This window comes from Microtus ochrogaster, chromosome 6, assembly GCF_000317375.1.
Source record: "Microtus ochrogaster isolate Prairie Vole_2 chromosome 6, MicOch1.0, whole genome shotgun sequence".
NCBI lineage: Eukaryota > Metazoa > Chordata > Mammalia > Rodentia > Cricetidae > Microtus > Microtus ochrogaster.
The window spans coordinates 39,593,162-39,603,776 of NC_022013.1; positions in this window are offsets into that span (position 1 = coordinate 39,593,162).

The window sequence follows — 10,615 nt, forward strand, 5'->3', positions numbered from 1 at the left end:
CAAAAACAAAAAATAATAAAATAAAATAAAATAAATTAATTAATTAAAAAAAGAAAACCGAACAATAAAAACAAAAAAAAAAGTACCATTTAAAACATCGAGTTGTCTAATCTCTGCAGTTGGGATTCTGTAGGTGCGATCAGAGTCACAGCTCCTCCAAATGATTAGGGAAGGTAAGCATGCATTCAGTGTCAAACTAGAGAAGTGTCCAATACTTGAAAGTTAATATTAACAAAAGCAGGGACTGAAATAAGTTACTACACAGCACACAAAATGAAATTATCTTCATAATGAAACTGGGAGCAGGTGGCAAGTCCCAGAGTAATAGCTGTCTGCACAGTGTAGTTGGGAATGAATGTGGTTGTTGTTGTTCCTTTGCGGAACTACAGTTCCCAGCGTTCTCCTGGATACGGACATATTCCCAGAAGCCTTTGCATTCCCCGTTAAAAAGTAGGGGTTGCTAGGACCCCCTCTCTCTTTTCTCTCTTTCCCTCTCTCCTTCTCTCTCTTTCCCCGCCTCTCCTGCCGTGTCTGCACACCTTTTCCTGTTTGTTGTTAACCCTCCCCCATTAAAAGTGCACCCACGTGGGACCGCCGGGTGTCTGTGTCTTCTTCCTCGCATAACGTTTTTACCCTCTAACCCGCAGACAAGAAAGCCAGCCAGGAATTAAGAACAACAGTTGTCACCAGAACTGGCTATTCTGCTCACATTCCTGGAGTTTGAGTTGGTTTTTCTTAGTCTCAGATGGATCCAGCACATTTTTTTTAACAACATGTAGGACTTTTATTCCTGGAGAGGCAAAACTCTATCCTTAACTATTCAAACGAAGAGTTCAGCTCCTAAAGATAGAGTGAAATAGATGTAAGCAGAGTCTGAGGAGCATGAGAGATGATGGAACTGGAACAGTTAACAAAGACAGAGTTGGAATTTGATTAACTTGAATGACTTTTGATACATTCTCCCAGAAATAGAGAGAAAGATAGGAAATTGAAGTGATGGGTATGTCGATGTCCTTGATGAGATAGCACAATGTATACATAGGTTGAAATATCATAACGAAGCACATAAATGTACAAAGTGTGTGGACACATAGGCACATTACATAGTTATATGTGTGCTTTATTTTTTGTGTGTCACTGGGATAGTTCCATAGGATGAGTAAAATCTTAAATGAATATATATCTTTCTTTATGGGGAGCTACTGAGTACCAGCCTCAGCACTCTCTCAGAGGTCGGAATAGGGCTTTTAAGACAAGCAAAGGTTGTCCTGGGAACGGGATCTGAGGGGGGAACAAACTGACTTATGCACACTTTTCTGCAAGTTTTTTGTTCCTTAGGGGAAAGATGAGCATAAGAACATAAGGCATAAAGGGACATAAAATGTAAGAATAAGAAAAAAAGGGGTGATCTCCACAAAGCTTAAGTTTATATAGGCATACAGACAAGTTAACAATCTCATAGGCAGTAACAATAGTATCAAGCATGCATTTTCAGAGTCACAGGAAACCAGGTAGATCCAGTAAGGAGGCACCTTATGTTTCAGAGGGGGTGTGGCTGTGAAGTTCCCCTCCTGCTAGGAACACAGCCTTGGTATCTATACTGACCTGTGGGCTTGATTTGCATTAGCATCTAGCCAGTTGAGTTAAAGGGAATCTTTTCTGGGGACCTGCTTTTGATGACAAGAGGGTGCCCAAGTGAGAATTTTTCTCTCTGTAGCTAGTTTTAGCAACTCAGGCCTTTTTCCTGCATAAACAGTTAATTTCCTAGGCTACAATCCCATGTTAGTTGAAACCAAGGTAAAGGGTAATACAGAATATTAGTATGTTAACATTAGAATGTTAAGTCTGAGCTGAAGGTCAGGGGATTATACCTGAGTCTGCTGTTAGAGCAGACATACTGCCTCCTGTATCAGGCTCCTTTCTTAACAGTGACTTCTGTCAGTAAAGAAACTTTGTGGGTGACTATTTTATGTAGATTTTGGCTGTGAGAACAAAGGCTTGACAGAGTTCTTCTCACACCATGACTTCATGGTGTCTGGTGTCAGGGGTTGAGGGGTGGGGGTTAGGAGGGTAAGTGGAAGAGATCCAGTTGCCCTACAGAAAAAGCTGGTTTACACACTGCTGGGATACTATAGAAAGGAGAAATACCATGATTTCACTAAATTTTTACAGAATTGATAGTGACTTATCCAAAGGATAGATGAGCCTGTAACCCTGCATAAGATGGGCCAGTACAAGTGGAGTGTATGTATCCACTTTCTGTGAATTAGTCCAGTAGATCTCTCAGCTGTACATTTACTATATGATACTTGTGGCTTCAACAACTCCTGCTAGCTAGAAGACACTTGGACAGTTGCCTCACCATACAGTAGGAGAAAAGCTGCAGACCACTGATAGAGCTACCTCCAGGTGACAACACAGGAATAGTATTCAGTTTCTATGATCTTCTTTATCCATGTGTCGGCCCTTGGTGGATTCTGTAAGATTTGTAAAACAAATATTAATTATTTAGATATAATTGACACTTAAAGAAGTTTTAACTTTTTAAAATTATTTTTATTGAATTATATTGTTTCTCCACTCCCCTCCTTTCCTCCCACTCCTTCTATCCTCTCCCATGATCCCCATGCTCCCAATTTACTGAGGAGATCTTCTCTTTTTCTACTTCCCATGTAGATTAGTTCCATGTGTATCTCTCATAGAGTCATCTTTGTTGTCTAGGTTCTCTGGGATTGTGAATTGTAGGCTGGTTTTTCTTTGCTTTGTGTCTAAAAGCCAATTATGAGTAAGTACATATGGTATTTGTCTTTCTGGGTCTTGGTTACCTCACTCAATATGATGTGTTCTAGATCCATTTATTTGCCTGCAGATTTCAAGATGTCATTATTTTTTTTTCTGCTGTGTAAATTTTTCATTATGTAAATGTACCATATCTTCTTTATTCAATCTTTTGTTGAGGGACATTTAGGCTGTTTCCAGGTTCTGGGTATTACAAATAATGCTGCTATGTTCATAGCTGAGCAAATGTCCTTGTGGTATGACTGAGCATCCTTTGAATATATACCCAAATGTTGGGGGAGTCTGCTTGTATGTATTCCGCCCATCCAGACTCCAGAAATAATCACAAAGAAATCTGTACCAAGTGCAGTACTGTTTGGCCAATAGCTTAAGTGTGTTTCTGGCTAACTCGTACACCTTAAATTAACTCATCTCCCTTAATCTGTGTTTCGCCACATAGCTGTGGCTAACTGGGTAAAGTTCTCTCTGGCATCCAGCATCTATCTCTGGCAGGGCTACATGGCTTCTCCCTGACCCTGCCTTATTTCTCCCAGCATTCAGTTTAGTTCCCCCTCCCACAGCCTTGCTCTATTCTGCCCAAAACAGGTCAAAGCAGCTTCTTTATTCATTAATCAATAAAATAATCACATATATGGAGGGACTTCCCACACCACCAGAAAGTGGTATTGCTGAGTCTTGAGGACGGTTGTTTCCTAATTTTCTGAGAAGTTGCCATACTGATTTCCAAAGCGGCTATATCAGTTTACACTTCTACCAGCAATGGAGGAGTATTCCCTTTATACCACATCCTCTCCGGTATGAGTCATCATCAGTGTTTTTGATCTTGGGCATTCTAACAAGTATAAGATAGAATCTCAGAGTTGTTTTGATTTGTATTTCTCTGATGGCTAAAGATTTTGAGCATTTCTTTAAGTGTCTTTCAGTCATTTTAAATTCAAGATATTTTATCTTAACTGAAAAAGAAGATGTTACAATTAAAACCAGAAATATGAAGCAGTTTTGGAATGTGTGAAACTGAGGTCATGAAAAGGTCATGGAATTCTTTCCTGATGTCACAGCTTCCACCATGTAAAGGTTGGACCCCTAAGAAACTTGATTTGTTATAGGGCTTTGTAACTCCTCCGTGTGCTTTCACTGATGTTTGGTAGAGGATATTTTCCTTGAAGCAAATTTGTGTTTAATAATTTTGAGGTATAGACATTATTAAGTGTTGAGAAGTTATGCTATTTCATATTCAAATGTGATCTGATTTGTTTATAGGTGGAGAGCTTTTGCTTAGAAAAACAGCATTCCACATCATAAATTATTCAAGAAGCAACTCCACTGACTTGCATGTTTCTTTGTAAATGTTCTTTTCACTCAACTGTGCAGGCTGCTACTAGCTTTAGATTTATATTTTACTTCAGATAAAGTATGCAAAAATCTCAATATTATATAATGCAATGCACTTTTCATTGTGTAGATACTTTTAAAATGTCTTGACCTTCCAAATTACAATATATAATATCCCCTAGAAAATGTATAGTTTCTACAAGTGGGAAAACATAAAGGCCTTTGAATTTAAGAACTGAATGGTTAACTAGACTACCTCACTAGCACTCTTTACTCAGACTTAACAGGTTATTTTAAAATGGAGCCTAGAAAAGATTATAGAATATCTTGATACATTTAAGAGATGGAAACTGTGATTCTGCTAATGTTAATATGTATTATGTCTATATGGTAAAAAAACAAAACAAAACAGGACAAATACAAAAAGACAAAGAGAGAGCTGGAGATGTGAATCAGTGAGTAAAGGAGATTCCTGTCCAAACAGAAAGACCAGAATTCAAATCCCTGACAACCGTGAAACCTTAACCTCAGAAATGGCAACTGGCAGTAACAGCGAGACAAAATAATCATACAGACTAGCTGGCTGTAGTTCCAGCTTCAGTGCAAGGCTTTGTCTCAAAGGAATGAAACAGAGTGATAGAGAAGGATATTCAGCTTCCTTTGCTGGCTTCCATGTTTACAGCCCCACACCCCCAAAACATACAAAAGCATATACTATGCACACAAAAGGAAAACAACAATTTGGATAGTGAAAAGAAACAAATCTTTCATGTCATATTTTAAACAAGTTTTCACTGCTTTATATTTGTTTTATTTTATTATTTTGTTTTCTGGGGACACAGTCAATCGATGTAGTACTGGATATGAGAGAGTTCACAAGGCAGACCTGGCTGGCCTCTAACTTACTGAGATCCTCCTGCCTCTGCCTTCCTAGTGCTGGAATTAAAGGCATGCATCACTACTCCCAACCCTACATTTATTTTAAAAGTCAGTGTAAAGCATGAGGTTGATATAAAGATTAATGCACTTGCAATTAACTACTATCTACAATTTGAGGGATTTAATAATGTAAAGAATAAGGAAGCAAAATTTCTGAATATTAATTAACTAATTAAAAATTTGACACAGATTCTACCTACAAAGATATTTTCTCGCTGAAGAATCTCTTCTTGTAATTATCCTTTCAAATTTTGGAGTAAAGCAGAAATGAAAATACTAAAATCCCACTTCAAAAATGCGGTACAAGTTGCTGAAACTATGATTCAGTGACAGAAATAAATGCATCTAAAAGTGTGTAAGTATAATTATGTACCACAGGTAGTAAATGTCATGTTATGTTTCAGTGATTTTATGGTTATCAAACTCATCTGTATGCTATTTCTAATAGCAGTTTTATGACCAAACTAATAAATATAGGAAACTGTTCTTATTTTAATCATACATGGCTTCTTATGGTGGTAGTTTATTTTGGCTAATATAAAATGATAAATCTGAAGGCGAAGGTTCAAGCAAGCCTTGAAAAATAATTTAAAATATGGGATGAAATCCTTGTCCTAGATCTTCCTAAAGTAATTATTCCATTTTTTGAAAGTATACTTCAGGGGCTTCTTTTCCACTTCAAAGTTAAAGCCATTAAACTTACTGTTCCATGTAATAAATTAATAAACAAGAATAGATTAACCAAATGATATGGAGCATTACCTTCGTTCAGTTCCTCTTGCCGTTATCTCGTTCATTGTTGTTTCTCTCTTGGGACCTGGTGAAAAGTTCTATTTAAATTTAGATTGAATAAAGTGCTCAGTACGACATTTCAGGATCCCAAAAGAGTGGTATGTGAGACAGAGGGAAAAATGGAATCCCCCTCCTCTGCCCATAATGCATCGGCATATGGGTAGCTTTGTTGATTATGGCTACTAGGCTAACACAGGCAGTGGTTGAGCTCCCAGTAGAGCTGAGAAAGCAACCCATAAATTATGTCACTCAATGACAGCTATCTCTTGTACCTCAGTGAACTCTAAGACTGACTTTCCTTGTGAACCACTGTCTTTAAACTTGAGGATATTGTGCACATTTGTTATTTGCTATGGAGTGAAACAGCAGCAGGCAGCAATCACCATGTAGCTTTCCCTTGTGTTGAAAGTTCTTCCTGAGGCACTACACTGTGACTTCCACCAGGATGCATTTTGCACAATGAGGTCAATCCTTGCTGTCTACAGCTAAGGTACATTCTATAAAAGCCAATGATACCAAGGCAATACACATGAATTCAGAAAATTCCATCTCCATTAACACAGGTTATTATGTATGTTAGGCAACAATATGACCACTTTGACAAGACAATGATGTCAAATAGAATAATAACTCTACTGCTACTTTGTTTCCTATAGATGAGATGTGACCTATAAAATAGTAGAATTAGGAAAGTCTGCTGAAGTTAGACTAGGTTTGTTTGTGTCAATAAAATGTCTAAAAAGTCTTTACAAGTGAATCTTCTAGAAAATATCTAAACTAATAATAATCTTCATGTGCAATTCAAACAACCATCATGAGATTGAGATTTTTTGTGCATATTTCTTTGCATCCATAGACAGGCAAAGTCTCTTTCAACCATGTTTTCTTTCTTGTGACAATCATTGGGCTCATGTCATACTCAAGAAACAAATAAACATGTGTTCATAGAAAAAAAACAAAACAAATGAATGAATGAAACCAAGATTGGACACTGATAATAATAATGTTTATATATGAGAAATTTATTCATTTTATTAATTAAGAACCTTCAAGTTTCTAACCTTTTTTCATGAGTAAATACTACCAAAAAAATTGACTAGCCCACAGAAATAAAATCTCTCTTGTATTATTAGGTACAAAACCAGCATTTTCTCATTCCATTCTGTTCAGTCTTGACAAGGAATTTGCATATGAAAGATAACCCCAAATGTGTGTCTTACTTTCTTAATTTTGCTAGTTGTTATAAGAACTGTTCTTGATCACTTGCTGAAGGAATATTTATGGAGTACCTACAACAGAGAGACATCATTTCATTACTGAGGGGGAGAAATAGTATATAAATATATAGGATTTCAGCACACACAGGATTTAGCCAAGACTCTCAACCTTTCTAATGCTGCCATCCTTTAAAACAGTTTTTCATGTTTTACTGACCTCCAACCATAAAACTGTTTTTTGGTGCTACTTCAAAACTCTAATTTTTCTTCTGTTAAGAATTATACTATACATATTTTTTGTAGATTCAGGTTTTTTAAAGGGGTTGGGACCTACAGGTTAATAAGTACTGTTCTGGAGTCAAGATGAAGAAAAAAACTTCATGAGAAAATAAAATATCATTAGTGATAAATTGTAATTGAGATGGAATGATCAAGTAGCAAGGTCCTGATATATGGGATACTTTGTATAAACTCTCACTGAAGAGACAGAGTTCAAACATGACATATGTTCCTTATCAGGTCTTCCGTTGAGGTACATCTAGGTGGTTTCTATTTTCTGGATATTATAAATAATGCAATGAATATGGTTGAGAAAGTGTCTTGGCAATAGGATGGAATTTCCTGTTGGTACATGTCCAAGATTGGAATAGCTGAGTATGTAAGTACATTCCTTTATCCCACATTATCAGGAGAAGGAGCTGTCACTTCTATTGATCTTAGCCATTGTGATGAGTATAAGATAGACTCTCAAAGTAGTTTAAATTTGCATTTCCCTGATGGCTAAGGGTGTTAAATATTCCTTTAAGTGATTCTCAGATATTTGTATTTCTTCCTTTGAGAATTTTCTGGTCAGATATGTATCCCAGTTTTTAACATTGCTTTATTTATTTTATTGATGTCTACATTTTTGAGTTCTTTATGTAGCTTGGATATTAGGCCTCTGTTTAATGTGTAATTTTTTTTAAATTTTTGTTAATATTTATTTATTTATTATGTATACAGTGTTCTGTCTGTGTGTATTTCTGCAGGCCAGAAATGGGCACCAGACCTCATTCCAGATGGTTGTGAGCCACCATGTGGTTGCCGGGAATTGAACTCAGGACCTTTGGAAGAGCAGGCATTGCTCTTAACCACTGAGCCATCTCTCCAGCCCTTAATGTGTAATTTTTAAACATTCTTTTCCATTCTGTAAGCTGCCAATTTGAATTATGGTGTTCGTTGTTATACAGAAGCTTTTCGGTTTCATGAGGTCCCATTTATTAAATATTGATCTTACATCTGTGCTAAGTGCTCACTTCAGAAACCTTTTCTGTGACTATGAGGTCAAGGCTATACCCCACTTTCTCTTCTAACAGACTCAGTGTGTCTGGTTTTATGTGGAGCCATTTGATCCATTTGAAGTTGAGTTTTGTGACAGGTTGTTATGGGAAGTCCTTCTGTATATGTGTTGCTTTTAATGGTTAATGAATAAAGCTGTTTCAGCCAGTGGCTTAACAGAATAGAACAAGGCAGGAATTCCAAGCAGAGAAAGAGGAGAAAGTAGGTGGAGATAGTGAGATGCCATGTAGCTGCTGCAGTAGACAGATGCCGGATGCTGGATAGAACCTTACTGGTAGGCCACAACCACATGGCAATACACAGATTCATAGAAATGGGTTAATTTAAGATATAAGAGCTAGTTAGGAATACACTAGAGTCATTAGCCAAACAGTGTTGCAATTAATATCATTTCAGTGTGATTATTTCAGTTCTGGACAGCTGAGAAATGGACAATCAGTGTTTCTCCACAGATTGGCACACCAACATGGAATAGCTAAATCCACAAAAAAACTGAGAGAGCTTGGAAAGGAATTCTAGACACAAAAATACAGCATTTAGTGCAGCTTCATAATAACCAACATTTTTTTTTCAAAGGGCTCTGTTTGCTGGAGGCAAACAGGGGTGCCATGGCACCTTTAAGAGAGGTCTTCCTGGGCTGGACTGTGGTGGTGCATGCCTTTAATCCCAGCACTTGGGAGGCAGAGGCAGGCGGATCTCTGTGAGTTCGAGGCCAGCATGGTCTACAAGAGCTAGTTCCAGGACAGGAACCAAAAACTACGGAGAAACCCTGTCTCGAAAATTCAAAAGAAAAAAAAAAGAGAGAGAGGTCTTCCTGATTCGGCAGTAACAGCATAAAAAACACAGTTTCAAAATGGCAGCTTCCTGGTTTGTGCTATCAGCATGAACTCTAATGCTTTCAGGAGTCTGTGAACTTAAATGAGGTCTGTGAGTAGCATGTTTCAAATTGCTTAATGATGAAATAGACCCACTGCAAAACTGGATTTGGGGTGGAGAGAATGGCTCTCAAGGGCAATGAACATACCTTTGCCATGTTGGACTTAGCAGAGTAAGAATGCAGTTCAACCTAGCCATGCCCTCCAAGCATTTTAAAATAAAAAGTGTTCCTGGTCAAAAAAATTATTACAGATATGCAATAAAGACAACTTCAGATAGAAAAGACCTCTAAATAAGTCATAGTATTGGGTAAATGTACATAGGCTTGGAAAGAGAAGAAAAGAACATAGACCATTATAAAAGAAGTAAATGGTTTTTTAAAAAATAAAACAAAGTCTTTAAAGATGCAGAGTATAGACTGTCATAGATTAAAGGCATAAAGAAAAATAAGACAGGTAAATATGGAAAATATACAGAGAGGCTGGATTATGTATACTATTGTATTTTCTTTTAATTTTTTTTACTGTGAATGTGCTAAGTTCCATGAGGTATTTCATTGTATGGGCTGCTAAGCTAAACCAACATATATATTTTAAAGGAGTATTGACTTCAAAATTTGGGTCTAAGGATAAGTTGCTTTGGAAAAGAGTTTCTGCTTTTGTTTTCACAGGCAATGAGAACCTGTGGGTTCCTTATAGACTAATGTGGTTTGATCAAACAAGATCCCCTGAAAAGTCTCTGTAAACCACTAGAATTACTTCACCCCAAATCAGCAGGAAATAACCTAGAAAACTACACCCATGCTCCTAAAAAATGGGTTATGGATATTTGTCCTTGTTTAGAGGGTTGGTTACAGGTTCTTATACATAATGGTTAGGAAAAAAGGCAAATAAAGGAGATTAGATTCAGAGTTTTTATTTTGAAAAGAAAAAAGTGGGAGTGCTATGGGACAATGGTCTTATACCCTATAAAGATTTGTCACTTGTATTGTTTTACTAAAATGCTAATTTGCTAGTAGCTAGACAGGCCAAACAGAATAAGAGATTTTTGGGAAGAGGAAAGGCTCAGTCTACAGTCATCATCCAGATGCAGAGGATGCAAAAGGAAAATGCCTCACTGATAAAAAGTACCAAGCCACATGTCTAGCACAGACAAGAATTATAGGTTAATTTAAGATGTAAAAGTTAGTTAATATGAAGTGTGAGCTAATAGGCCAACCAGTTTATAAATAATGCAAACCTCTGTGTGTTTCTTTGAAACTGAATGACTATGGGACTGGGTGGGACAGAAACCTCTGTCAATACCAGGTAATATTATATATA